Source organism: Canis lupus, chromosome 4, assembly GCF_048164855.1.
Source record: "Canis lupus baileyi chromosome 4, mCanLup2.hap1, whole genome shotgun sequence".
In the NCBI taxonomy this organism is placed as follows: Eukaryota; Metazoa; Chordata; class Mammalia; order Carnivora; family Canidae; genus Canis; species Canis lupus.
In genome coordinates, this window is record NC_132841.1 from 67,870,063 (window position 1) to 67,896,737 (window position 26,675).

At 40.0% G+C, this 26,675-nt stretch overlaps 1 protein-coding gene and 1 long non-coding RNA gene across 9 annotated transcripts in view; one reads left to right on the forward strand and one right to left on the reverse strand.

The window, feature by feature from the left end:
* LOC140632586 (uncharacterized) overlaps positions 1-22,794 on the forward strand; it is a 41,117-nt gene extending 18,323 nt beyond the window's left edge. Inside the window, exon 2 of the long non-coding RNA XR_012030190.1 lies at positions 10,221-22,794. This is a non-coding gene — a long non-coding RNA (uncharacterized lncRNA). The remainder of the gene's footprint in view (positions 1-10,220) is intronic.
* Positions 1-26,675, reverse strand: part of GHR (growth hormone receptor) — a 270,875-nt gene that overhangs the window by 100,517 nt on the left and 143,683 nt on the right. The gene's annotated exons all lie outside the window — the stretch shown is intronic.

The following is a 26,675-nucleotide window of genomic DNA, read 5'->3' on the forward strand; positions in this document are numbered from 1 at the left end:
AGTAGAAGTGAAGACAGAATCTGAATATTGGCAACAGACATAGGAAAAACAGTGTCAAACATGTGGTTCTGTGTCTTCCTCATAATGCCACTTTCTTTAGATAGTATAACTAATCTCTGAAATTCACCTTTTTGATCAGTTTAACTTGAGGGTTCAAAAATGAGGACTGAATGTTTTACACTTGCAGTGCTATACTCTTAAGCAGTGGCTTTCAATCTTCCTTGACAACAGTCCACAAAAAGAAATATATATATTACATTTGACCCATCTGTATATCACTTGTATCTTTGTGTGTCACTGGACAATACTTAACCACTACTATAAATGGTATACTCTTCCACGCTAAAGAGTACAATGTAGATCTTATTACTCTTCTGTTCTATGCTACTTCATGAAATAATATTAGTTGAGCCTTACTAAATAAATTTCTTGGCAGTCTGATGTTTGCTACTTGTAGTGTAAAAACCATTGCTGAATATACATAAGTTTTTAGTGAAAACAATCTAGATCTAGGACATAAAAGAATGGTCTGGCCAAGAGGGTAACAAAAGTACTAATTTGTGCTGTTAATAGTTTAAATATTTTGATATTATAATTTAGTAATATAATTTAATAGCCACAATAACTCAGGAAGAGAGATAAGGCTGTCATTTACATTCCTAGATGAGAAAACCAGATCTCATCAAGATTAAATGATTTGTTCACGTCCACACCACCAAACAATGCAGAAATTTCCATCCTCTGACACTAATCCCGGATTCCTGAATTAGTCCCAATTATATTTGAGAAAGTCAATAATCTCAGTTGTAAATCAATAAAAAATATTTGCTTCTTTCACTTTGCCAGGAAATCTTGAAAGTAGATTCAGGTATTGGATGTTTTCAACACTCAGAATTTTCAAGAGAAAGTTAGTAACATGTCCCTATTAACATCAAACCTCTGCTATTCCCACCTTGATAAATGCTCAGGGCCTCTATCCCTGTTATACTGGAAGGAGCCTCTTCCTTTTTCTTTCCAAATCCCACTCCTTTCTTTGATATGCAAATTAAGCCATTTTGTTCTGTGCAGTCTTCCTGACTAACCCCCATGTGCCCTGACCCCTTTCAGTTTTCTGAATTTTACCATCATTTATAAACTATCACATTTAGCAACTGATTCTGGTGCCTTGTTATTTTGCTTTTATCTTACTACATGTGTCTCAGTCTTTTCTTCCTGATTAGATTGTAAACTATCTCAGGGTGAGGATAACAAAGGCTTTTATGGTTGTATCTTTCTCAACCTTTAGCACAATATGGAATGCCTAGTTGGTGAGTGTAAGAAATTAGTTAGCTATTAAAAAATGCCAGGCCTATTTTATTTATTTATTTATTTATTTATTTATTTATTTATTTATTTATTTAAAATTTATTTATTCATGAGAGACAGAGACACACACACACACACACACACACACAGAGAATGGCAGAGACACAGGCAGAGGGAGAAGCAGGCTCCATGCAGAGAGCCTGATGTGGGACTGATCCAGGGACTCCAGGATCACACCTTGAGCCAAAGGCAGGCCCTCAACCGCTTAGCCACCCGGGTGTCCCCAGACCTATTTTTATACTGTTTCCTTCCCTCTTTTTATAGTTTTCAAATTTTCAGACAAGAAGTGGATTTTTGAGCTATAAATCCTGTTAAAAACAACCCTTGATACAATACGTTTTTTATTAAATGTTTAGGAAATGAATAAAAAGCTGAATAAAAGGTAGGAAAGATAAGAACTAGTGCAAATGAAATAGAAGCAGGTTTGTTAGTATTTGACATCTAAGGGCAATTACATTATATATATTTAATATAGAACAAAATTATAATAAATCAGATTAGATTTTAGCAATTAATGACATTAATCCTGTGAGCGATGGGAGAAGAGAAGAGAGTTGTGGAAAAATCCCATTTCCATTAAAGCTTTACTGAGATTTGGGAAAATAACAAACCTATCATGTATTTGGGATTGTAATTTCTTATTTGGGACAATTGCTTCAGAACCACTTAGAAAAATGGATATATTATTGGGTCAAGGTCCCTAAAACCCCTCTTGTAATGAAGTGAGATTTTTTTTTCAAATGCTTGTGGCAGTAATCTTTATGAATAGATTAAAATGGCATAAATAAAAGTAAAAAGTTGCACCAGCAATTATATAAATCACAGCTGAAGCCCTCTGGTTACTTATTGTGTGGTGAACCCAGCAGAGTTATAGTTTTGGGGGAAAGAAAAGGGAAGACATCAAAAGAAAGAAGATTCTGGCCCTTCTCAAGAAGAATTCTTTTCTGAGGTTAGAATAAGATATAATAAGAGTTGAGTCAGAAATCTGGACACAGAGTAGAAACAGTTTGATGATCTAATATGTGAAGACGAAAACAATTTCTGCAGTGACTGAATAAGTCAGTAAATGGGGTACAAAGAGTCATCATGGCATCATAGTGCTGCTCTCTTTTGGGCTAGAACTTGCTTGATTCAGTCCAAGAATTTATGCACAGCCTTGGGTAACTTGTAGGACAGGGTCACACTCTGTGCCTAGAGGCAGAGCTGATCCTCATCTGATCACTGATGAGGATCAGTTGTCACTGATACAACTCTGCTTGTGATGGCTACCGTGGCTTGCTGCCCAGACCCCCTTCAGTGAAGGACTTCATTACTCCAGATGTTGGAGCTGCTGTAGGCCAACAGCCTACAGCTCTCAGCCCCTTTGAGGGATCGTCTCAGCAGCAAAGGACTGCCTCGGACAAGAGCAAGCCCCTTCCCACACTCAGTGAGGGATGCATGTTGGGGTAGAATGGCCTGGCCATCTTGGTTTCAAGAGAAACAATTATGAAGGCCCTCCAGAGTTCCTCACAGAGTCAGTTGAGGCTGTCACTTGGCCTGTTTTATAGCTTGACTTCCCCTTTGCCCCCTTCTGCTCCTTTTCCCTCTCTTCCATAGGTATTGATTGATTAAGCAGTGCCCTTAATAAACATCCTGTATGCTAATCTCCATCTCAGAGTCAGTTTCCCGGAAAACTCTACCTGGACATATTGAAAATACTCCTGCCCTAGTTGGTAAAAAGCTATCAGCCCAAGGCCCCTGAGGGCCCCATTCTCCAAACTGCCTCCTCAGCCCCTTCTCTAGGACCTTATGAATCTTTCCATGATCTAGTAACTAAAGGGATAATGTCCAGCCTAGTAGAGTCATGTTCTAGGACTGTATCTTGGTGCTCAGGCCTGGTTTCTTCTGACTGTATTTGACTGTTTATATGACACCAGTTTGCCAATCTTTTAAATATGACGTTGGCCTACTGAAAACAGAGGTAGCAAAAATGTCTGAAGCCACCTGGTAGGACAGTAGAGAATGTTTGCCCCATCTAAAAGAGGGCGGAAGCTACTTAGTTCCAGCCAACTATCTTGAGAATGTAGACCTAGGCTTGTCCAATTAGTCAAAGAAAAGCCAGAAATAAGATCAATTTGTTTTTGTTAAATTTTGTTCAAATTTTAAATGATATCAACCAATTTGACTTTATAAAAATGCTGCCTGGATAAAATAAAACATGTCCATGAGCTAGACATCAGTTTATGAGCTCAGTGACTCAAGATGTCTCTGGTCCACATGGCATTAGGAGGCCAATTTCAATAGAATTTTTGTTCTATGGCTGGTTTTTCTAATCTGGCATCTATGGAAATGTGGACTTGCATTTTATGCAAGTCAAAAGGCCATGCTAGGGTTAAGGAGTTTAGCCTAAAACCTACCTCAGGTAGTCACGACTTTTTTAAGTTTAATTTTATTTTTAAGTAATCTCTATATCCAATGTGCAATTCAAACTCACAACCCCAAGATGAAGAGTCTCATGTTCTACCAACTGAGTCAGCCAGGTGGCCCAGTCATGACTTTATTTTTTTCTTTTTTTTCAGTCACGACTTTCAACGAAGTATGTGACATTGACCAAGTCTGCATTGTCACTATCAATCCCCTTTTGTCTACTGCCCTGGAAGATGTTATTTAGAGAGTTCAATAACTCAAAATCATACTTTGGGGATTTTAAAACTGAATTATTGAAAGCTTTGAAATTGTAGCAGATAATCTGATTATAAATGAAGCAGTGGTATCTTGAGTGGCTCTTGTCTACAGATACTTTTCATATTTTACATTCATATCTGTACACTCAGTTGATATCTATTTTCTTAAGTTTTTCCTTCTAAGATACTCTCAGGTAATTGGTCCTTTATTGTGGTGGGGTTCTAAGAGGCTTTGGATCTGTGTATTCTTCCAAATTCTCAATCCAGATTTACAGAAACATACTTCCTAAGAATGACAGGACAAAATTCTGTAACTATAGGAAGAAGATGGGTCTGATAAATTCAAGATACAAGCATAGAGAGTTCTGGGGGTTCATAGCCATTTATGTGCATCAAAGTATCTTTAAAACTGAAGATCAGTGGACAGTTACCTAAATGATGAAAGATTAACTCTCTTGATTAAAGGTACACTGCTTTTCTAATTTGCCTTTTGGAAGGGAGTAGAATACCTTTAAATATGAAGACTACTGTTTTGGAACAGGTTAAGAACAGATTAAGAACAGGTTAGGGCCAAGCCCTAAAAGGCCCCAGTGTTGAAATCACAGGCAAGAAGAAAGCCTCAAGCGGTACCCAGCAGCCTGTGCAGTGACTTGGGAAATTTCACCATAATCCTCAGGTAATGGAGTGATGCCCAAGCATTTTTTTGATTTGTTTTTTTTTTTAATTCTGACAAAACCACAAACCTGATTCTTTCAGTTCCTGCTTATTCTAAGGTCTTTCTGTTATTGAAAGGAAAAAACTCGAAACTCTAGCATGGCATAAAATGCCCTTGACAACCTTGCTCCGAAACTCCTCTTCCACTTTTATCTTTCCTTGTACTCTGGGCTAGGGAGCATTTAGGGGCCTCTTTCCCAAGGGCACTAAGCTTCATCAAGGGCTCTATCCTCATGACCCAGTGACCTCCCAAAGGCCCACCTCCTCATACCATAGGGATTGGAATTTCAACATATGGACTTTGGGGGCACACACACATTCAGACCATTGCAACCCATTAACCAGGTAGTTACCTGGACAATACTGCAACACTCCACGCTCCTTCAGGCTCCCATACTTTCTCTACCTTGCTTCTTTTACTCACTCTCTCATCTTTCCTCTCCAGTAACAGTGATGAGTCTTCCTGCTAATCACTGAAGACCCAATTCAGTGATACCTTCCTTGCTTCACTTTTCTTTAACCCATTTCAGAACCATAATTACTTCATCATTTCTGCCTATTGCCTATCTTACATTTAAGTACCTCCAAGAAAAATGTTACCTAGACGGTCTCAAATTCCTTGGTGGAGTTCTCAGCAAATAGGTCAAATAGGTTTTCTACTTGGTACTGGATATGGCACGGGGAAAGCTGGTAATCATTCCAGTGCCTTCCTAACAATATCACTCTGCTCTCAGGGCCTCCTGGCATACCTCATGGAGTAGTGCTATCCAGTACTTACAAATGAAACTGACCATCAACCATGGAAATCAGGACCTGCAGCTAGCTAGGCCACTGAGGACAACTCATTCTTCCTTCAGAATGAGTTTCTCTGGCCATGGGAAGAGGCCTGGGAATAATATTGCAGCATCTAATTAGTCTTTCCTCAACCCTGGAATTGGAGCCATGAATGGCAGTGTTGATACCTTTCTGGGAAGGACAAAGTATTTATTTCAGGTTGTTCTTACCTAGTGGTATGCTGGAATGAGCTCTAATCAGCTCATGGGCTGGTTGTCAAATTTTAAGGAATTTTGTGAGCTGGTTATTCAACACAGTCACTATTAAAAAATTAAAATATATAGGGGTACCTGGTCCCTCTCCCTCTCTGCAGCTCCCCCTGCTTGTGCTTGTGTGCTCTCTCTCAATCTCTCTCTCTCTCTCGATTAAATAAATAAATAAATAAATAAATAAATAAATAAAATCTTTAAAATATATCAACTTAAAATTAAACATTATATTAAAAACAAATATAATAAACACTTAAACCCCATCAGTTCATAATTATTTTACTACATTTAATTAATATTTATGATCTTGAGGTTACTGATGTCTGTTCTATCTGTACAGTAGAAATATTATATAATGGTGGACTGCTGTGCCTGTCTTCCCAATGCCATTTTCAATCATACTGATGGTTGGAAATTGGCCATAGTGGGTGGATTTACACCATGGAAATCAGCAAATACTACAAATCACTGCTTCCACTTCCTCCTGACCCCCTCCTCACCACCAAGAGCAGTTGTCAAACATTTACCAGCATACCACTACAAATAGTACTTGTCAATCTATCTTGAGTGAACATAACCTGCACCCGGCCTGTTGTCCTATGGTGTCATCAGTGACCAGCCTCACAGGTCTTACAGGTTGAAATAGCAAAGTGGAGTACAATGCTTTCATTTAGGCTGGTGAGCTGAGATTTAAAGACTAATTTGCTCATGATTGATCTCCCCATAAGCTGGACTCCAAGGAAAGGAGTTGGTTTCCCACAATGCTCCATGGAAGAGTTCTAGCCCAAAACTTAAGGCAATTGATTCTATTTAACCTGAAGCCTTGGACCTCAGACATTTGATTATGCCAGGAGAGAGGCTGGTGCTACCTGAAACCACAATCACTAAGATGGCAGGATTAGGCTGGAGCCAAAATTCTGACATACATTCAATTGGTTCCTGGCTCCTGATCACACCAGGGAAGAAGCCAATGCTTCCCTCATCAGGTGACTTAAAAATCCCACAGTCAAGGGCCCTGACCCTGCAAGACCATGTGCATACCTGCTTCTGCTGCTGTCTCCATGGGTTTCCCCAGTGACTGTGGCTCTATGCTTTCTGCTGAGAATGCTGCTTGTCCTTGTTTATAACATCTTCCTGAAGCAACTGATGCATAGTTTGTTTTATATGTTGATTTACCCATCTGCTTCTCTTTATCTTCCTTGGAGGTAGGGACACATTTTTTTCATCAAACACAACATTTTTCTTTCTTTCTTTCTTTCTTTCTTTCTTTCTTTCTTTCTTTCTTTCTTTCTCTTTCGTTCTTTCTTCTTTCTTTCTTTCTTCTCTCTCTCTTTCTCTCTCTCTTTTTTAAAGATTTAATTAATTTATTTGGCAGAGAGAGAGAGAGAGAGAGAGAAAGAGAAAGTACAAGCAGGGGAAGTGGCAGGCAGAAGGCTAGGGAGAAGCAGGCTCCCCACTCCCGATGTGGGGCTCAATCCCAGGACCCTGAGATCATGACCTGTGCTGAAGGCAGATGCTTAACCAACTGAGCCACCCAGGCACCCCCAAACACAACATTTCCAAAGCACCCCCTCTGTGCTATATGCTGTAGAAAGCTCTGTACACAGTAATGAATAAAGTAGACCTGGTGAAGTCAATAAACAGTGCATTAATTTTAACTCAAGCCATTCACTGATTCTTCGTCATATTCTCATCTGCTTCTTCCTACTTGTGCTTAGACAGTCCTTTCTTCCATATATACCATCAGAATTTTCTCCTAATTGGCCTCTCAACTTTTAATTCTCTACCTTCTCATTTATTTTAGAAACTAAAGTGAAAATCCTTCCTTACAGGAAGCTAACTCCACTTTTCCTTAGTTCCTATCCTCAGGGGCCTCTTCAGTCAAATAAAAACATAATAAGGCCATCAGCTCTAGTGCCACAGTCAGACAGATCTCTTTACCGCTCTGAGGATATCACTCACTCACTCTACAGCTGCATCTCTTTTAGAGCCAACCACTCACATGAAACACCCTGCATGTCCAGCAATCTATTTCCTTTTGCTCCTAAGTTCCACTTAGGATCCATTTCACCCATGAAACCTTATACAGATAACTCTACTTGGTCTGTACCATGCTAGGTACTCCAACAATCCCTCTAAGCTACATCACATACCCCGTCATTCATTCATTCATTCATTCATTCATTCATTCTCACTGGAGATTAAATATATAAATAAGGCATATTTAAAAATATATGCAAAGAAAAATAAGAACTGGGCAGCCCATGTGGCTCAGCAGTTTACTGCCGCCTTCAGCTCAGGGTGTGATCCTGGAGACTCTGGATAGATTCCCACGTCAGGCTCTCTGCGTGGAGCCTGCTTCTCCCTCTGCCTGTGTCTCTGCCTCTCTCTGTGTCTCTCATGAATAAACAAATAAAATCTTTAAAAAATATTAAAAAATTAAAAAAAAAGAGGGGATCCCTGGGTGGCTCAGTGGTTTAGCGCCTGCCTTTGTCCTGGGGCGCAGTCCTGGAGTCCTGGGATCGAGTCCTGTGTTGGGCTCCCGGCATGGAGCCTGCTTCTCTCTCCTCCTGTGTCTCTGCCCCTCTCTCTCTCTATGTCTATTGTGAATAAATAAATAAATAAATAAATAAATAAATAAATAAATAAATCTTTAAAAAAATTAAAAAAAAAAGAAAAATAAGAACAACGGGAAAAACAAGATTCAAGTGGTAAGATAATTCTAGGGAAAACTTCATGTAGAGGTAATGCCATTGGGCTCAGAATATTAAATATAAGTTGGATTTTCAGCTCTTATATTCCTAGTAATCAAAACAGACCAGAAAGCACAGTTACAAGATTTATAGCGGCCATAAGAAAAAAATACACCAGATTTTGAGGAGAAGCAGAGTTTTTACTATAGCATTTGGCATTTTTCCCACAGGTCATTATATCATTTCTCCCATGGACCATTACAAAAAAGGAACAGTGTGCTCTATATCATTTCTAAGGTTATGGTAAAACCTTTCACAGGGCTGCTTCTTATAAAATGAAAATCAGTTGAAGCAATTCTGCAGGGTAGATAGTAAGAGAGTAGGCAATACCAAGTGGCTAATGAATCTATGCTGACTTCTATCTAATATATATTTTTAGGATTACTACAGAAAGCCATCATTGAATCTGAATTTAGCATCATTTATTAGTATTTATTCATGGCCTTAGATTGTTAGTTTCTAGATGTTATGGAATGTGTCATGAATATATTCTAAGTTGGTGGGTTTACATGTCAAAACTACTATTATAATACCAAACCATTGTGTCTTTCACAAGTGTACTGTAGAGTTTCCCAGACGCTATAGGATGATGAAGTCATCACTCTAATAGGTGTGTTCTAAACATTTCTCAGTTTTAATTTCTAATACAGTGAATATCAATATAACTCCTATAAACAAAAGCTTTTTGTTGTCTTCTGTAATTTGGAAAAACATATAAAGGGGCTCTGAGACACAAAAGTCTGACCTGCTGTTTCACTGTGTTGGTCACTTACAAAGTAAGTATAGAAAAGTTTTAGGACTTACTTATATAGTGGATGTACTTTAGAACCTCATGTTACTAAAGTGATCTTTCTAAAGGGAATCTATAGTTGGTACTGCTACCTCAGTGGCTGGGGAAGAAAGTCACCTTTATTTAAAAACAGAAACTGGTCATGACATTACTTTTTTCCTTTTTTAAGAAATCATTTTAAAGTTTTTATTTTAATCCCAATAATTCCATACATCACCCAATGCTCATCATGGCAAGTGCCCTCCTTAATCCCCATCACCTATTTCACCCATTCCCCCACCTACCTCCCTTCTGGTAACCATTGTTTGGTCTCTGTAATTAAGGGTCTGTTTCTTATTTTGGCTCTCTCTTTTTTCCCTTTGCTTGTTTGTTTTCTTTCTTAAATTCCTCATATGAGTGAAATCATATGGTATTTGTCCTTCCCTGACTTATTTCATTTAGCATCATACTCTCTAGCTCAATCCACGTCATTGTAAATGGCAAGATTTCATTCTTTTTTAATGGCTGAATAATATTCCATTGTATTTATGCCATACCTTCCTTATCCATTCATCAATCAATGGATACTTGGGCTGTTTCCATATCTTGGCTTGTAAATAATGCTGCTATAAACATAGGGGTGCTTGTATCCCTTTGACTTAGCATTTTTGTATTCTTTGGGTAAATACCCAGAGGTATGATTGCTGGATCATAGGGTAGTTCTATTTTTAACTTTTTGAGGAACCTCTATACTGTTTTTCACAATGGCTGCACCGGTTTACATTCCCACCAACAGTACAAGAGGGTTCCTCTTTCTCCACATCCTTGTCAACACCTGTTTTTCTAGTGTTGTTGATTTTAGCTATTCTGACGGGTTAATATATAATAATATCTTTTTGTAATTTTGATTCAGATTTCCCTGATGAGAAGTGATGATAAGCATCTTTTCACCAAATAGCCAGGGGAATTTTAAAAAAGAAAAAAAAAAGCTGGGGGCATCACAATGCCAGATTTCAGGTTGTACTACAAAGCTGTGGTCATCAAGACAGTGTGGTACTGGCACAAAAACAGACACATAGATCAATGGAACAGAACAGAGAACCCAGAAGTGGACCCTCAACTTTATGGTCAACTAATATTTGATAAAGGAGGAAAGACTATCCACTGGAAGAAAGACAGTCTCTTCAATAAATGGTGCTGGGAAAATTGGACATCCACATGCAGAAGAATGAAACTAGACCACTCTCTTTCACCATACACAAAGATAAACTCAAAATGGATGAAAGATCTAAATGTGAGACAAGATTCCATCAAAATCCTAGAGGAGAACACAGGCAACACCCGTTTTGAACTCGGCCACAGTAACTTCTTGCAAGATACATCCACGAAGGCAAAAGAAACTAAAGCAAAAATGAACTATTGGGACTTCATCAAGATAAGAAGCTTTTGCACAGCAAAGGATACAGTCAACAAAACTCAAAGACAACCTACAGAATGGGAGAAGATATTAGCAAATGACGTATCAGATAAAGGGCTAGTACCCAAGATCTATAAAGAACTTATTAAACTCAACATCAAAGAAACAAACAATCCAATCATGAAATGGGCAAAAGACACACAGAAATCTCACAGAGGAAGACATAGACATGGCCAACACGCACATGAGAAAATGCTCTGCATCACTGGCCATCAAGGAAATACAAATCAAAACCACAATGGGATACCACCTCACACCAGTGAGAATGGGGAAAATAAACAAGGCAGGAAACCACAAATGTTGGAGAGAATGCGGAGAAAAGGGAACCCTCTTGCACTGTTGGTGGGAATGTGAAATGGTGCAGCCACTCTGGAAAACTGTGTGGAGGTTCCTCAAAGAGTTAAAAATAGATCTGCCCTAGACCCAGTATTTGCAGTGCTGGGGATTTACCCCAAAGATACAGATGCAATGAAACGCCGGGACACCTGCACCCCGATGTTTCTAGCAGCAATGTCCACAATAGCCAAACTGTGGAAGGAGCCTCGGTGTCCATCGGAAGATGAATGGATAAAGAAGATGTGGTTATACATACAATGGAATATTACTCAGCCATTAGAAATGACAAATACCCACCGTTTGCTTCGACGTGGATGGAACTGGAGGGTATTATGCTGAGTGAAATAAGTTAGTCGGAGAAGGACAAACATTATATGGTCTCATTCATTTGGGGAATATAAAAAATAGTGAAAGGGAATAGAGGGGAAGGGAGAAGAAATGGGTAGGAAATATCAGAAAGGGAGACAGAACATGGAAGACTCCTAACTCTGGGAAACGAACTAGGGGTGGTGGAAGGGGAGGAGGGCGGGGGGTGGGGGTGATTGGGTGGTGGGCACTGAGGGGGGCACTTGGCGGGATGAGCACTGGGTGTTATTCTGTATGTTGGCAAATTGAACACCAATAAAAAATAAATTTATTATTACAAAATAAATAAATAAAACAAAAAACATCTTTTCATGTATGTGTTGCCCATCTGCATGTCTTCTCTGGAGAAATGTCTGTTCATGTGGTCACGACATTATTTTAATAATACATAAAATGCTGTCTTCAGATTTTAAGGAAAATGAAAAAAAAGCATGTAAAACTACAAAAAAATGATGAAAGGTTTAAGATGATTCCTAACCTAAGGACTGCATCTACTTATGTGGGAGAGAGGAAACACAGAGAAGGGAGTTATGGTTCTACAGATCCATATCACTTCCAACGTCTGTCTGGATACTTCAGTATATAGGGTACAACCAAGACACAGGGGGGGCTATCGGAGTTGACATTAAATGGGGATCACATTTGAAAAGTTTGGGAGCTTCTGAATTAGAAGACAAGAATACACATAGATATAAGATATACATACATATAAGATTTTTTCATGAGCAAAATGCTAACAATGTTGACAAAATTCTGGCAATGCAAGTACGCTCACCATTCATGATGAGCCGCGTAGGTTAAATACATAGAAAAACTGATGGGAAGGGTTTCCAATAGAAACAGGTGGGTTGGGGATGGCAAGGGATTTTTTTTTTTTTTTAATGTTCTAAGGATGGTTCAGGTATAGTCTTGGGTGGTGGCTGGGAGAAGGGAAGCTAAACTAGACTGTGCTAAGTATGTTTATTGTCCTGGGCCCTTTTTATCCTTCAACTTCAAAAGACTCTGCTTAAGAAGCCAGCAGCTGAATTCCTCATTAGGAAGATCCATCACTATTTAAAAGCCTCAAGAATGGCTATTAGCCTCCTCAATTCAAAAGAGGAAGTGAGGTTTGGATAGAGTATATGAAATCACCATCTATTTTCAGCTAAGGGGATTCCCCCACAAGTGGAAAATGTGTATAATGATCTCTTGGGGGCCTCACTTTAAATCCCAGGCCCAGGCATTACATTCCAGCACACTGCATTCAGAAATAACTTTAGCAGGGCCACTCCTTTTGTGGCCCAGTAAATACAGGTGGGTTACCTTAGGAAGTGGCTTTAAAGTCTGGGATCCAGTTAGGGAAGGGAGAGTGAAGTAACTGCCTCATATTTCTTCAGCTGCCCAGTGCTATATCTACATATACGTATATAGATATATAATGTTCACTAAATCGGCAGAATGTGTTTGTTTATGCAAACATAGTTACTTTGACATCCATATTTATATATAAGAGACAGCTTCCCTTGGCCTAACCCCTCACATCCTAAGGAAAACATAGAAAGCAAAATGAAGCAGAAACAAAACTATACTAACTCATTAAGTAAGCATTTACTAATTGCCTACTTTACACAAAGCGCTTTACTAGATGCCGGGTAGACCTACGAGACATGGTACCTGACACAAGGCATTTGCATCTAAGAGAATAACAGGGAATCACACATCTGAAAATTTAAATACAGAAGTGTTTTTATAATGTGTACTGCTTTGTAATAATAAGTAATGCCTGCATAATTAACTAGCAGTTTAGTGAGAATGATGCCCCTTCATCATTTTTTTGCTTCTAAATTACAAGTTTATAAAAGGAACTTTGAGGGTAGAGGCTGAGTTTCCCACTGCAAACTGCTTGGCCTTCATGAAAAATCTTAGAAATCATTTCCCTTTTATCATCACCTTCTAGAGAGCAACTATTACTCTTATTAACCAGACTAAGGTATTTCTCTTTATCAGTCCATCCACCCGGTAGCCACCCCCTCCCAAAAGAGCCTTCTATTTTCACTGACTTTAATGAATTTTGGCAAAGGTGTGAAGACAAATGTTTTCTAAGATGTGACTCTACATCTTTCAAAAGAGAATAATGGGAAGTTGGGATTAGGCATTCACCCAGAGAGCATGACTTGAACAGCTAAGGAAAGAATCCCTTGGCTCCCCAAAATGTCCATACCAGCTGGTGCAGAAAAATAGAAATTGCAACATTAGAGATTTACTCATTTGGACGAATCATGGTCTCCTATTAAAATGCTCATACCCCTTAATTACCATATTCAGAATACTCAGCAAGGTTTACCTCAGCATAAATTATTTAATCTGATTCTTTCCATGGGTCATTGGTTTGGGGAGCATGGAAATAGATTTTGAGGTAAGGCTAAGGTAGGGACCTCTTTTAGGAGGATAGGCCTGGTTAGGGATGGCAAAGGGATGCCCTGACCCCAAGGGCAAGCGTTGAGTAGGGCAGGCATGGGGAGGACAGGAGACAGGATCAGAGGGAGTCGCAGAGTGACAAGTGGGAAGGCCTTGAGAAGATGAAAATTATGGCAAGGGTTAGTGCAATAGATCTTTTTTTTTTTAGATTTTTTTTTTAAGATTTTATTTATATATTCATGAGAGACACACAGAGAAAGGCAGAGACATAGTCAAGAGGGAGAAGCAGGATCCCTGCAGGCAGCCTGATGCAGGACTCTATCCCGGGATCCTGAGGTCACCCCCTGAGCCAAAGGCAGATGCTCAACCACTGGCCACGCAAGGGCCCCAGTGCTATAGTTCTTGATGTGATTTCCCCACCTCCGGGGTGGACACTGAGGGAGAGCAAGGAGGACCCATGCTCATTCTTCATCTTCCCTCCCTCCAGCTGCAGCTAGAAGAACATTTAACGTGTAGGAAAAAATGAAGTTTAAAAAGCAAAGGTCCTACCCACTGGTTCTGAACAAGAAAACTGGCCTGAGAAATGACAAAGCAAGGTCCATGCGAGCCATTTGCCTCATACAGGGTCAAAAGTTCACCTCACAAACCAGGCCGCTGCCACTACTTTGACCTAATGCGGAAAGCGTCTGCCCTGTTTCTGGGCCTTCTAAGCGCTGTCAACAGCCCGCACAGCTCCTACAGACAACCCCGGACAATGTTACAGCTGTTTCCTCGCCTGCCAAGAACGCTTCAACTTGCAGGGCTCCCTGCATTCTTTTAAATCAGGGCTGGAAGCTATAGCTCACGGTAGATGATTCAGCTCAAGTGTTTTTCATTTTGATTACAGAACTGTCTATTTGCCTCATGTGGAATGCTTCTACACAGAGTTCCCTTTGAGACACTGTGAGGTGGGTGGCCAACAGGGAGTTCTCTTCTGCTCAGATTTTACTGTGCTGAACTGAAAAACAAGTTGCTAGGCTTACATCAGGGAAACCAACCGTGGTCCCTACAACACACACAGCAGTATAAAGAAATCCAATATGGAAGGCAAGGAGTCCTTCCACTCCTGCCCTCCTGCGAGCAGCTCTGTCAAGTCTAAGTACACATGCACCTTGTTTCTTTCCTTTTTTTTCCCCAAAGATTTTATTTCTGTATTTGAGAGACAGAAAGAAAGAGAGAGAGCAAGCAAGCATCGGATGGGGGTGGGTGGGTGGGAAGTCGGGGAGAGGCAGAGGGAGAGAGAGCAGCAGACTCCCCGCGGCAGGGAGCCTGATGCTGGGCTCGATCTTGGGATCCTTGGACCATGACCTGAGCCGAAAGGCAGATGCTTAACCGGCTGAGCCACTCAGGCGCCCCTCTATGTTTCTGATACTGCAAATCTGTAAGTCACCAGTTGACATGTTAGTAACACGCCCTTATTGTTATGAGTAACCCTGATTCTTAATAACAGAATTGCCTGTTTTAGATGCTGGTGTATAGTTACATTTCCTACAACAGAATTTAAGCAGCAAAAACCCAGGAATAATTTTGTCATAGAAACTTTTTAGCATTCTGTAGTTGGTTTGCAATCCGAACATGTGGCAAAACCTGATGAACTGTGGTGGTGTTTAGGGAGACAGTAGTTCTTAAATATTGAATGGATTTGTGTTTCCATGTCCTTGACCACATCTCTATCATGCTGCCAACACAGCAGTCCTCCCATACGACACACTAGCCTTAGGTTATAAACTTTCCCCACAGAAACACTTCTTCTTTTCTGATTTTAATTTTAAGCCTCTTTTAAATGGTTATACATAGACTCTTCTGAAATCTGTCTTTTGATTATTTTGAAGCATTATGTGTCAAAATAGAGGTTGTCTATAGCTTATTACTTTGGTTGATTGTGTGTTCGGAACAGAAAAGCATATCCGTATGTGGACTGGCTCAGCTGTCGTTGAGGGCGGAGAGTGATTGCTTCTCCCTCATTTTCACATTCATTCACATTAGTTTTGTCTCCCTTAGCATCCTAGTTTCACCAAAAAGGATGCCAGGCAAGTAGCATGCTCCCAATAAACATTTATAAATGAACGGATGAATGAAATAATTGGTTACGGTTGCCTTTCCCTTCTCCATCTCCTAATGACCTCCTGTTGACTCCTACGGGCCTAAAGCCATTCACTCATGTTTTCACCTCTAGTTGGCCCTCTCTGGCTCTGATTTTCTCATCACCATTTCTCTCCATCTGAATTTGGTGCTCTAGGGTTTCACTGGGTCTTGCCAAGCAATGGTACTAAATTTGATGATTTGCCATGTTTAGTTCATAATTTTGAAATGTGTTACTTATTCTAAGAATAATAACTCAAAGTGATCATCTCCACCTTAAATTAAACCTCACACTTGGGTAGCTTATCAGTTCTCTCACATGTAGTACAAATGACTTTTAAATATTCAGAATGCATTGAAAGCCAGAGTAAAAAAAAAAAAACCCACACAGGGAAACAAGTGCAGGCATACACATGTGTGAGTACACCCAGAGAGAAGAGGAAAGAGACTTATAGACTATTTTTTAAGATGATGAAATAATCAATAGTCCAGAACTTTTACACTTAACTCGTAAAACTATAAGCTGATATAGATTTTGTCTCATCTTACAAAACCCCAAAATAGTATGTAAACAGCAAGAAAAGATGACAACTCTGAGAAGACAGGAAAAGCAAAAGCAAACTGTTCAAGAGTTTTCTTCTTAGTCAAGGATAAAAACATGAAGACTGAAGAGTACAGACTAAATGTAGTTAATAGAACTGAAGTCTAAAGTCAATGGGACAATCAGCACAATCTCAAACTAATGATGAGTTCAAACATGAGATTAAATGAGTCTTATTCCAGATCCTGGAAATATGAAATGGTCTAGTAAACTCTGCTTATCTTTGAGGCGTACTGGAGGACAAAATCAGGAGATATCACAATGTTTGAATAGGTTTAAAATGGTGCTTCTTAAAGCTGTATCTTGAATCTCAGTCTCCCGCAACATTCTAGAATGAATTACTAGATGGTTTCTGAGTCTCTGGAGAGGAAACAACAGGTCACCAACATGGATTCACTAAGAACAAATCATTATAGGAAATGTATTTCATTTCCTCTCATCTGGGAAGGCTTATCTGCCTGTTGTTAGGGGAGTGTTACTCATCTAATGTTTCTTAATTTCAGTGAGACAGGTGATGTCGTCTTTCATGATATGTTGTGAGTGGAATGTATTCCTGTGGCCTGAATAATTATAGAGATAAGCAAATTCACTGAGAATTAAACAAAGGATCCAAGAAGTTAATTAGAGAACCTCGGATGGCCTGGGGCACAACCTTCAAGAGTAGGTTATAAGGTTTTGAATTCGGTTTTGTATAAACGCTTTGGTAGAAGACCAAAAGAAAAAAAGGCGTGCTTACAGATTTATCAAGTCCATGGATGAAAGAAAATTGGTAATGCTGTCACAGAGGGGCGGAAAAAAAAAAGAGCAGAACTTTCAATCTACAACATCTCATTAGATGCCATTAATGGACTAAAATGAACTAAAATTCTCCAAAATTAATTTGGAGATGATGAAAAATCCTGAATTTGCAATTGTCCTGCAAAAGGACAGGGCATTCCTTATCACCATGCACCACTGCCTGTGCTATGAAAGAAGCTTCCCTGCCACCCCCGGAAACTGCATCCATATGACCCTGACTCAAGGCATCATTTTGATTTTGAAGATGAGATTCAAAGAAGACAGAAAATTATTATGATTTTAAACAATACACACTTTAATGCCGAAAATCTTAGGCTTCCAAAAAAGACTCAGCCTTCTTTGGCAAAGACAGAAGTCCTGGCAAGGAGAAAAGACAAGTTCATGCTCTTCTCAGAAGACTGACGCTGAGCCAATGGCTAACTCTTCCTGGGAGATTATAATTCCCAGTAAGGGGCAGCCAGGTAACCACACAGTATGATGGAGACAGTGGTGGGCCAGGGTGGGGAGAAGAGGCAATGCTGGACTGCGAATATGGGCTCGCTCCAGGGGAAGGCATGCGGCCTCATTTGTCTAAAATCATCTTGTTCTTTAGTTAGTCGAGGTTTCCATGTGCTGCAAGAGGTTTGTGAGACCAAGCCTCTTGTTTCTTTAAAAAAACAAAACAAAAACAAAAAAACAGCAGCCAAAGCTAACCCCCGAAGTTCATATTCCCATATGAAAGAGAAGGGAGCAAACCTTTGCCACTGAACAGGAAGACCAGGCAGTTATGTTTGCACAAATTTCCCAGGGAGGAAGCAGGAGGGATCTGGACCAGTGATAAGATCACAGCTTCCAGCCTGAGTGACTTTCCCTGACCCTCTGGTCTTGGGAGTTCTGGACCAGAATTCAGATCCCATCTGGCTGTGACAAGGGAAAAAGAAAACCAAAAACAGAAAGGGGGAAAGAAAAAGAGAACCTTCCTGATCTCCTTTCCCTCTCATTCCTTCTGTCTTGAGTCCATCCATCCCCTGCAGTGATTTGGAAGAGGAAAAAAAGCCATTTCAATAAGATCCCTAACATTCTCATTTCTGCAGCATCCCAGCCTTAGAGACCATCCTCAGAAAAGCTTAACATCTTCATGGGAATTGCGTCCTGCTTTTGCTTTATATTTATTTGTTTTCAAATTACACATGGTTTTCAATATATTCCAAATAAATCCGTTTAAGAATTTGGCTTACTGGGCTTAAAAATAAGGCAGAGTTAATTTTATCCAGAAGGTCCATCTTTTTTTTTTTTTTTTCAGTGTGCATCACCTTGGGGTTCAGTATTTGAAATGGTGAGACTGACCTCAAGCATCGGACAACAATTCAATATCTTGCCCCTCTCCCTTTCCCCATTACCGTGTTATTTATAAACCATTTCTCCAACAAGCTTATCTGCTATACCCAGTGCCACGTGTTTGGGCTTTTTTTAGTCATACATTTTGCACCTTCATTCAGCTTTGGCTGTAATCCCAGGCCTCTGGCTCAGATGGGCTTCACAGCCTGGCAAGAGGGCCCTCTGAGGTCAGCGGGGCCTTGTTAGGAGGGGTGAAGAGCAGGGAGCTGGGAAAGACACACCAAAGGCACCTGAGGCTGCTCTTAGATTTTGCCTTCCATTATGTTTCCATGCAGAATTCAGCAGCTCAAACCAAATGGGTGAAGACAAATGGGCTTTGCTGAATAAACTCCCCTAAGAGCATACATGACACTCCTCTCATCTTCATCCTTTTGATCCTTGATCTCACTGTGCTATCCTATCACTGATCCAACTTCCATCTACCTGCACAGAGAGACCTATCCATCAAAAAGTTAAGCCCATTTCTTAAGAAATAAGTTTTCTGATTCATAAAGCCCATTACTATGGGACACAGTCACTTTAGCAGACAGGTATACTTGGCTATCAGAAAGCTTGGCACCCTCCCAAGAACACATCTCTTCTTTTCTTCCAAATATTTTCTTTTTTTTTTTTAAGATTTTATTTATTTATTCATGAAAGAGAGAGAAAGAGAGGCAGAGACACAGGCAGAGGGAGAAGCAGGCTCCATGCAGGGAGCCCGATGTGGGACTGATCCTAGGACTACAGGATCATTACCCTGAGCCAAAGGCAGATGCTCAACCACTGAACTACCCACCTGCCTCTCTTCCAAACATTTTCGCTGAAAATTCTAACGTCGTGAGGAAGAGAAATAGGAGGCAGAGGTGGACTGGGAGGTAAGCAAAGTGGGAGCAGGGGAGACAGAGGAGGACGAAGAAAGGTTTCCACCAAACCAAATGACTTCTGGACTCTCTTTCTGTACTTTTATAGCAATAACAGAGTATGTCTGTTGGGCATTTTCATGCTTGATAGGCTTGAAAGTTCTTTACATGGATCAAATTATTTAATCCTCACAGTAAGCCTGTATACTAGGCACCATTATCCCCTTTTACATATTGAGGAAACCGATGCACGAGGTGTACATGGTAGAGACAGGACTCAGATCTAGTCTCTTCTCTGAAGCACTCTGGTTTATCGCCTCCATGTTCTATGGATTCCTACAATACTGGGCAGCTTAATGTTGCAGGCTTAGATAGCGTTCTTTCTCTTTGTACCTTACTAACTCCATCTGTCCCCTTTTTTCAAGTTTGTTACAAAGATTACATTTGTACATTTATTATTTAATCATCAATAAAATAAAGAGATGGTTATTCCTTGGAATCCTGAAACTTCAAATGGTCAAAAATTGGGGGATAAAGTCTTTAAAATTTTGATTTTATACAAGTGAGCTCTAACAGTAATAAACTGAAAAGATGTGCAGCAAAAGGGGCAGAAAGGTGTGTGGCTATTATTATTATTTTTTATATATAATTCTTATACATTGTAAGCTCACCAGTGCTGAGCAGTAGGAAGGAAACACAAGAGGTTGTTAGGAACATTCCAGGGTTGGGGTTGGATAATGACTGCTTGGAACTCACCCTTCAGCTATCGAGTCAGATGTGCCCTACGAAAACTTAAACACTGTTTTTCTTTCTTTCTTTCTTTCTTTCTTTCTTTCTTTCTTTCTTTCTTTCTTTCTTTCTTCTTTCTTTCTTTCTTCTTTCTTTTCTTTTCTTTCTTTCTTTTCTTTCTTTTTTTTCTTTTTCTTTCTCTCTCTCTCTCTCTCTCTCATACACACACATTCTGAGGTGAAAAACAAGATGTCATTATCTACATAGGCATTTTGGTTTTGTAAAAGGCTTAACCTAGGATTCCTTTAACCATGCACTGCCAATGTAGTGTTTATGTATAGGCTATTTATGAAGCAGAAAAATCACAAGAGAGAAAACTAGATTGAAGGAATCCTCTCATTGGAGGTCCTATCAGAAAGAAAGGCAAGCATCATTTGTGCAAGCCAATGGAAAAGCCAATCCAACTGACAGCTACTTATTTCTATTAACATGGTATTCATTTAACTATTCAGAGCCTTTGATGTTGCACAAAACTATTTTTATTTATTTAATTTTAAATATTTATTTATTTATGAGATACAGAGAGAGGCAGAAACATAGGCAGAGGGAGAAGTAGGTCCCCTGTGGGAAACCCCACATGGGACTTGATCCCAGGACCCCAGGATGCTCAACCAAAGGCAGATGCTCAACCACTGAGCCACTCAAGTGTCCCTGCACAAGACTATTTAATTGAGCCATATCTGTCATGTTATCCTGGGTTTACAGGGACAACTGAGGCTCACAGTTTATTTACTTCACCAAGGCAGCAAAGCTTAAAAATGGTAGGAGGGCAGGCAACTGGAATCTAGAACCCAAGTATTATTCTTTCTATGCTACACTATTCACACACAGAGTATAGGGTGGGTTTAGGACTCAAAGCAAATTCTCTTATCTACACGGGTCTGTATTTTCCATCATTACAGAGAAAAAGGGTAGTTCAGGTGTGTGTGTGTGTGTGTGTGTGTGTGTGTGTGCGTGTGTAAACATATTCCAGTTAAGAAGTTAAATAGGTTGTATGACAATATTCCAATAATAATTATCGTCTACAATGGTAAGAAAAAATTCAGCCAAATGAAATCTTATGTTGTTTGTGCTCCTTAAGAAAAAAACCTTTTTTAATAAAAGCCACTTACCAAGATATTAGCAATCACAATAAAAGAAGGGTGAAAAATCATCACCACAAAAAAGGTACACTCAGGCTGGTCTATCAATCGTGAGGGATCCTGTGGGGGATATGTGTGGGTGTGCACACGGTGTGTATCAGTGTTTGGCCTAGGAGTTCTGTTCTGCTGGTTCATATAGATAACTACTTAGCCTCCTTTAGAACTGCAAGAGAATATGGCATCTACCTTGTGATATCCAGCCTCAGCTTTGCATCAGCGTGTGCCTTTTGCTGTTCTCACCCCTTTCCCAAACTTCCCCACCTGCAAACTTCTCTGTGAAGCAATGCTGGATGTAAGAGCATTAAAAATGACATGTGGGGATTGCATAGAGATACAGTCATTATTAAACATTCATTAAAGAAAACTTGAATGATTTTACCAAGAATATAATACACCAGGAGACTTCATTTCATTTCCCATGAAAGTTGTTATTTATTAGTTACTAGTTACTAAATAATCATTGTGTGGAGGCAGTACAGTACATTAAAGGAACACACAAGGGCTTTCCATCAGCTATACATATTAGAGTTCTAGTTCTGGCTTGGCCCCTTGCTGAGGGACTTACCACGGTCTTTCCTCTCAAACTCTCCTGACCTCAGAACCTCTGGGGGAAAAGAGGGCTACTTCAGGTATCTCACAGGATCTCGGAGGGATACAAGGTGCACACATTGCCTAAGTGTCCATTACACTGTTAATGCTGAGTTCATGTCAGTACCTTTTACCTGGTAACTAGAAGCTTCTAAACTGTAATGATTAAAAACAAATACTAAAACAAAACAAAACAAAACAAAAAAAACCCCCCAAAAACCCCAAATACTTTCATTTCTTGCAAGATTTGGAAAACCTAGAGAATGGGGGAGGTAGGAATGAACTATCTTCTTTTGCAAGAGGTAGAATTTGGGTAAACAACAGAAGAAATGGGGACAAAGAGGCAATAATATCCCAAGGATAATGTTTTCCAGGTAGATTTCTGAAACCTGAAAAAAAAAAAAGAAAACCCATAAAGAGATGCCAGGATCTCTGTAAAGCTCTGCTCTAAAAAGTAAGATGTGTGCAAACAGTGTCCAAACAGCTTGAGGCTAGCCTCATGATTCCTCTCATAGCTGTGGTCTGTGGACAAGCCCGTGGGGGCCTGCACTGACCCCTGTGAGCTCTGCTCAGACAGGTCAACCCCTGGCGCTCCCATTTAAAGATTTTGCTGCTTGTCAGCACCTCCACTAGAGGGCAGCAGGTGGAAAGAAGAGATGTCAACGTGGATTAATGTGGATGCTTGGCAATAACAGCTGTCAAGGGGGGGCGATGCCAAGTGCTGGGGGTATAAGGGGACAAGTTAACTGCGTGGAAAAGATGAGAGCCTGGGTAATTAGTGGTTTTCCGTTTCCAAGTGAAACCAGGGATGGTAGGAGAAGGAGCTCAGCATTAATAGGAAGTCGGAGCGAGGTTTCCCAAACCTGTAATTTTTAGATCCATGTTTGAATTTTCCTAAAACAAACACAAACATATAACATGCAAACAAATTCCAAATCACTCCAGATCTTCTGCATCAGAATCTCTAAGTATGGAACTTATGAATCTGTATTTTTCAAAAAATTCCCAGCTTATTCTGAGTAACAGCCAAGACTGGTTCCCTAAGATGCCTGAAGTCCCTTCCAACTTTCAGAAGACTGATTTCACTAACAATAAATGTGCCTAAAGCAACCTTCAAAATAGTGGTAAACTTGCCTATCCCTCTGGTAACCTGTCCATAGAGAAAGGAAGGGTAGAAGTAACTGAAACTGCTAGCGTAGACCACCATTTATAGTTTGCAGAGTGCTACTGCACACACCTTCTCCCTTAACCTTTTCATCCTCACAATAAGCCTTTCAATAGGAAGATTTGAAAACCTCATTTATAAGTAGGAAAACCAAGTTCCCGCTAGGCTGCCTTATGGTTGTAAGTCTAGAAGCTATGACTGTTGACCACGGTTCATTCCACTCCATCACATCATGCTGTGCCTTTTCAGTTCTCTTCTTAATCTTTTCATCAAATGATTTGGTGGAACTTTAAGAATGAGGGCCAAGTCCAAGTTCCAGGCAGAAGAGAAACAGAGATAAGAGAGGAATAAGAGAAAGCTGGGATGACAAAGCCAATAGACCATCCTTAACTACGTCTTCTGGAGCTCCAGGAAGCAGAAGGAAAATGGTCAGTGATAATTTGTGAGTAAGAGAGATGAGGGAGGGTATGTGGATCAGGGCTCCGGCCTCTGTGGTCAGCCTGTCACATGAAAGAGCACAGTGATTTTGGAAGGGTCTGGTCTCCATCTGATTCATACATCTCAAAATCTTTCTGCTGTGGACCTCTCTGCCATGAGGATGCCACTCTGCATGCATCTTATGACATTTCCAATTTATCAATGTTTAGAAATAGATTTTCAAGTAGATTCTATCAACTAGGTCACTTTGTGTTGAAGCCTAACCCATGGAGGAATGCACAACAGAACAGGAGCTTGTATGCTGGCCCTACTCCTGCCAGTAACTGCTGGAATCTTCGGGAAGTCTCTTAGCCTCGGGGCCTAGGCTTCCTCACCAATAACCAGAGGGTTGGTGCTGAAGCTTCCAGACAGACCGTGAGGGTAAGTTTAGTGTTGAAGTATTTTGGATTGGGTTATGACATTTAAAACCTAGGAGATGCATATAAAATACTGAAGATCAACTTTGGGGTATACTCCAGTGAGGAACAAATGGAGTGGTTTTCCACAGCCCCTTTTAACACCCTAGACAATTACTTATTACTCATATAGTCTATCATCTCCCTCACCTACCCACACGCCTCTGCAAACCACACACATAGCCTGTAAAGGAGAGCCCCCAGGACAGTTGGAGTTTTTATCTTTCTTTTTTATCTTTTACGCAGGTACTCCAAGCACCCAGAATAGTGCCTGGCACATAGTAGGTGCTCAAAAATATTTGTTGGAATGAATTTGTGGTAACTTTATGAAAAGTATAGTTTTTTTTTTTCAAGTGAGGGAAGCTGAAGACAATCCGTTCAATCCAGATATAAGACATGAATATATCCAATAAATTCCTGACTTACAAATCATAATCTAGACTTGGTTTTCATGAGCTAAGTAAGGACTATCAATATATATTGACGATTATACGGTGTGTTTGTTTCTTATACATATAGCCAAATTGAGATTAAAAAATAATGTTGGTGAAGTTTTCACAAGGATTCTGAATGTACTACAAGATCCACCTGTCAGCTGTTTCACTTTTAATGCTTAAAGAAACAGCAAGGCATGGTTGTTCCAAAGGCATGTGACAGTTCAGTACGTGGAATGTTCCACAGTCGTGTAACCTTAAATATGAAGATTGATTTCTCTGGTGGTAAAAGGCAGGTCTTAAGACCGATGAAATTTAATCTCACACCAATTATATTAATTTCAACAGCTGGCTTTGCGGTTACCGTACTCTCCCATGCTTTGAATAAATGGATGGATGTCTCCCTGTTTGCTCCACCAGCCTTCAGTTCTCCGGGCGGTGGAGAAGTGACAGGAAGCATTTGCTGGAGGCAGTCAGATGTGACTGTGCATTCATGGGGATTTGTTAGCTGATGTTTAAGTTGTTGTGTTCCTCATAAACAAGCATGAGTGACAGGCTTTAAGGGTAATCTTCCAAAACAAATGTGACTCATAATCATTAGTGCAGCCCATGTTACAGAACAACTCCTGTTCTATCCAACCCATGAGTACCTCTGGAACATGGAATCGGTAAGATCACAGGAGAGGTTTAAAGAGGGGAATGCTGCAGCTCTTAATGCAAGTGCAGCTCCATCAGGCACACCAGCTTTTATACAGAGTTTCCTTGTCAGTGGTTACTTAATTTAGAACACCTTGGAATAAGTTTGGAAATTCTGGTACATTCATGATGGTCAACCCACTCTCCTTGGCACTAGCAGGTGATCACTCAGGCAGAATTATTTCTACCTAAATATGCAAGGTCAGATTTAGAGTTTAAAACAGGTGTTCATGATGCTTAAGAATATTTGTTTTTGAATCAACTGACTGAAAATTATCAAGGTCCACATGAAGAACAGACTCGGGACTGAGCTTACTGGTGCTCCTCACTAGTGCTTCTTACATCTGTGCTCTACTGAAGGAAATCTGGGCTGGAGTTTTTGGCTTTACCATTTTTGCTTGATTGTTTGCTATCAATTGGAATAAGTTGGACAAAGATGGGAAAATACTGTGTCTGTGACAACTTCAATTCTTAAATTGCTCACTTAAGATTTCATACCACTTTAGGAGTAGCCCTAAAAAAATGATAATACCTTAATCTGTGTTATATACTGACTGTCGGGAGATACTTTAAATGCTTCTGGCAAAACTGCATAAATTTAGAGCATTGTATGAAAAAGAATTAGTCAATTAGTAATTACTATCACAGGGCTTCAGCTGTGTAATCCAACTGGTTTTTCTATGGTTCGGGTCAAAGGCAGCCCTTTCTTTCCTGGACTCCCACAACGTTTTGTGCATGTTATATACATACGTTCATTTTGGATGTCTCACATGACCTCTCTTTTTCTTTTAGCCTCTTTGTTTCCTTGGCAAACACTAAAGCCTCTCTGGGTTTATTTATTTATTGGTTTCTAGCACCTGACCCCACAAAACCTTAGATGAATGAACATATGAGCCAGTGAAAACATAAGAGATATAATGTTACCAAATGTGTAAATATTTTATTTTTAAGAGTACTTCAACATGCTTTATGTAATTTGACTCCCACAACAATCCTGGGCACTGTCTATTCAACAAGCAATCACTAGATTTGGACCATGGTTCTCCACTGGGGGGGCTGTTCGCCTATCCCCCAGATAATGCTTAGCCATGTCTGGAAATGTTTTGGTTGTTACAGCTGAAGGTGGGAATGCAGCTCCCACCACTTGCTGGGTAGAGGTCAAGGATGCTGCTGAACATGCAACAATGCATAGGACGCCTCCCTCCACAAAAAAATCATCTGGCTCAAGATGTCAATAGGCCGAGTTTAAGAAAACCTTATGTAGGCCCTTGGTCTCTGAAAACTAGTATAACTCTACAGTCTGTAAGCACCTGTCCAACAATACTTTTCTGATTATGTATATCCTGTAA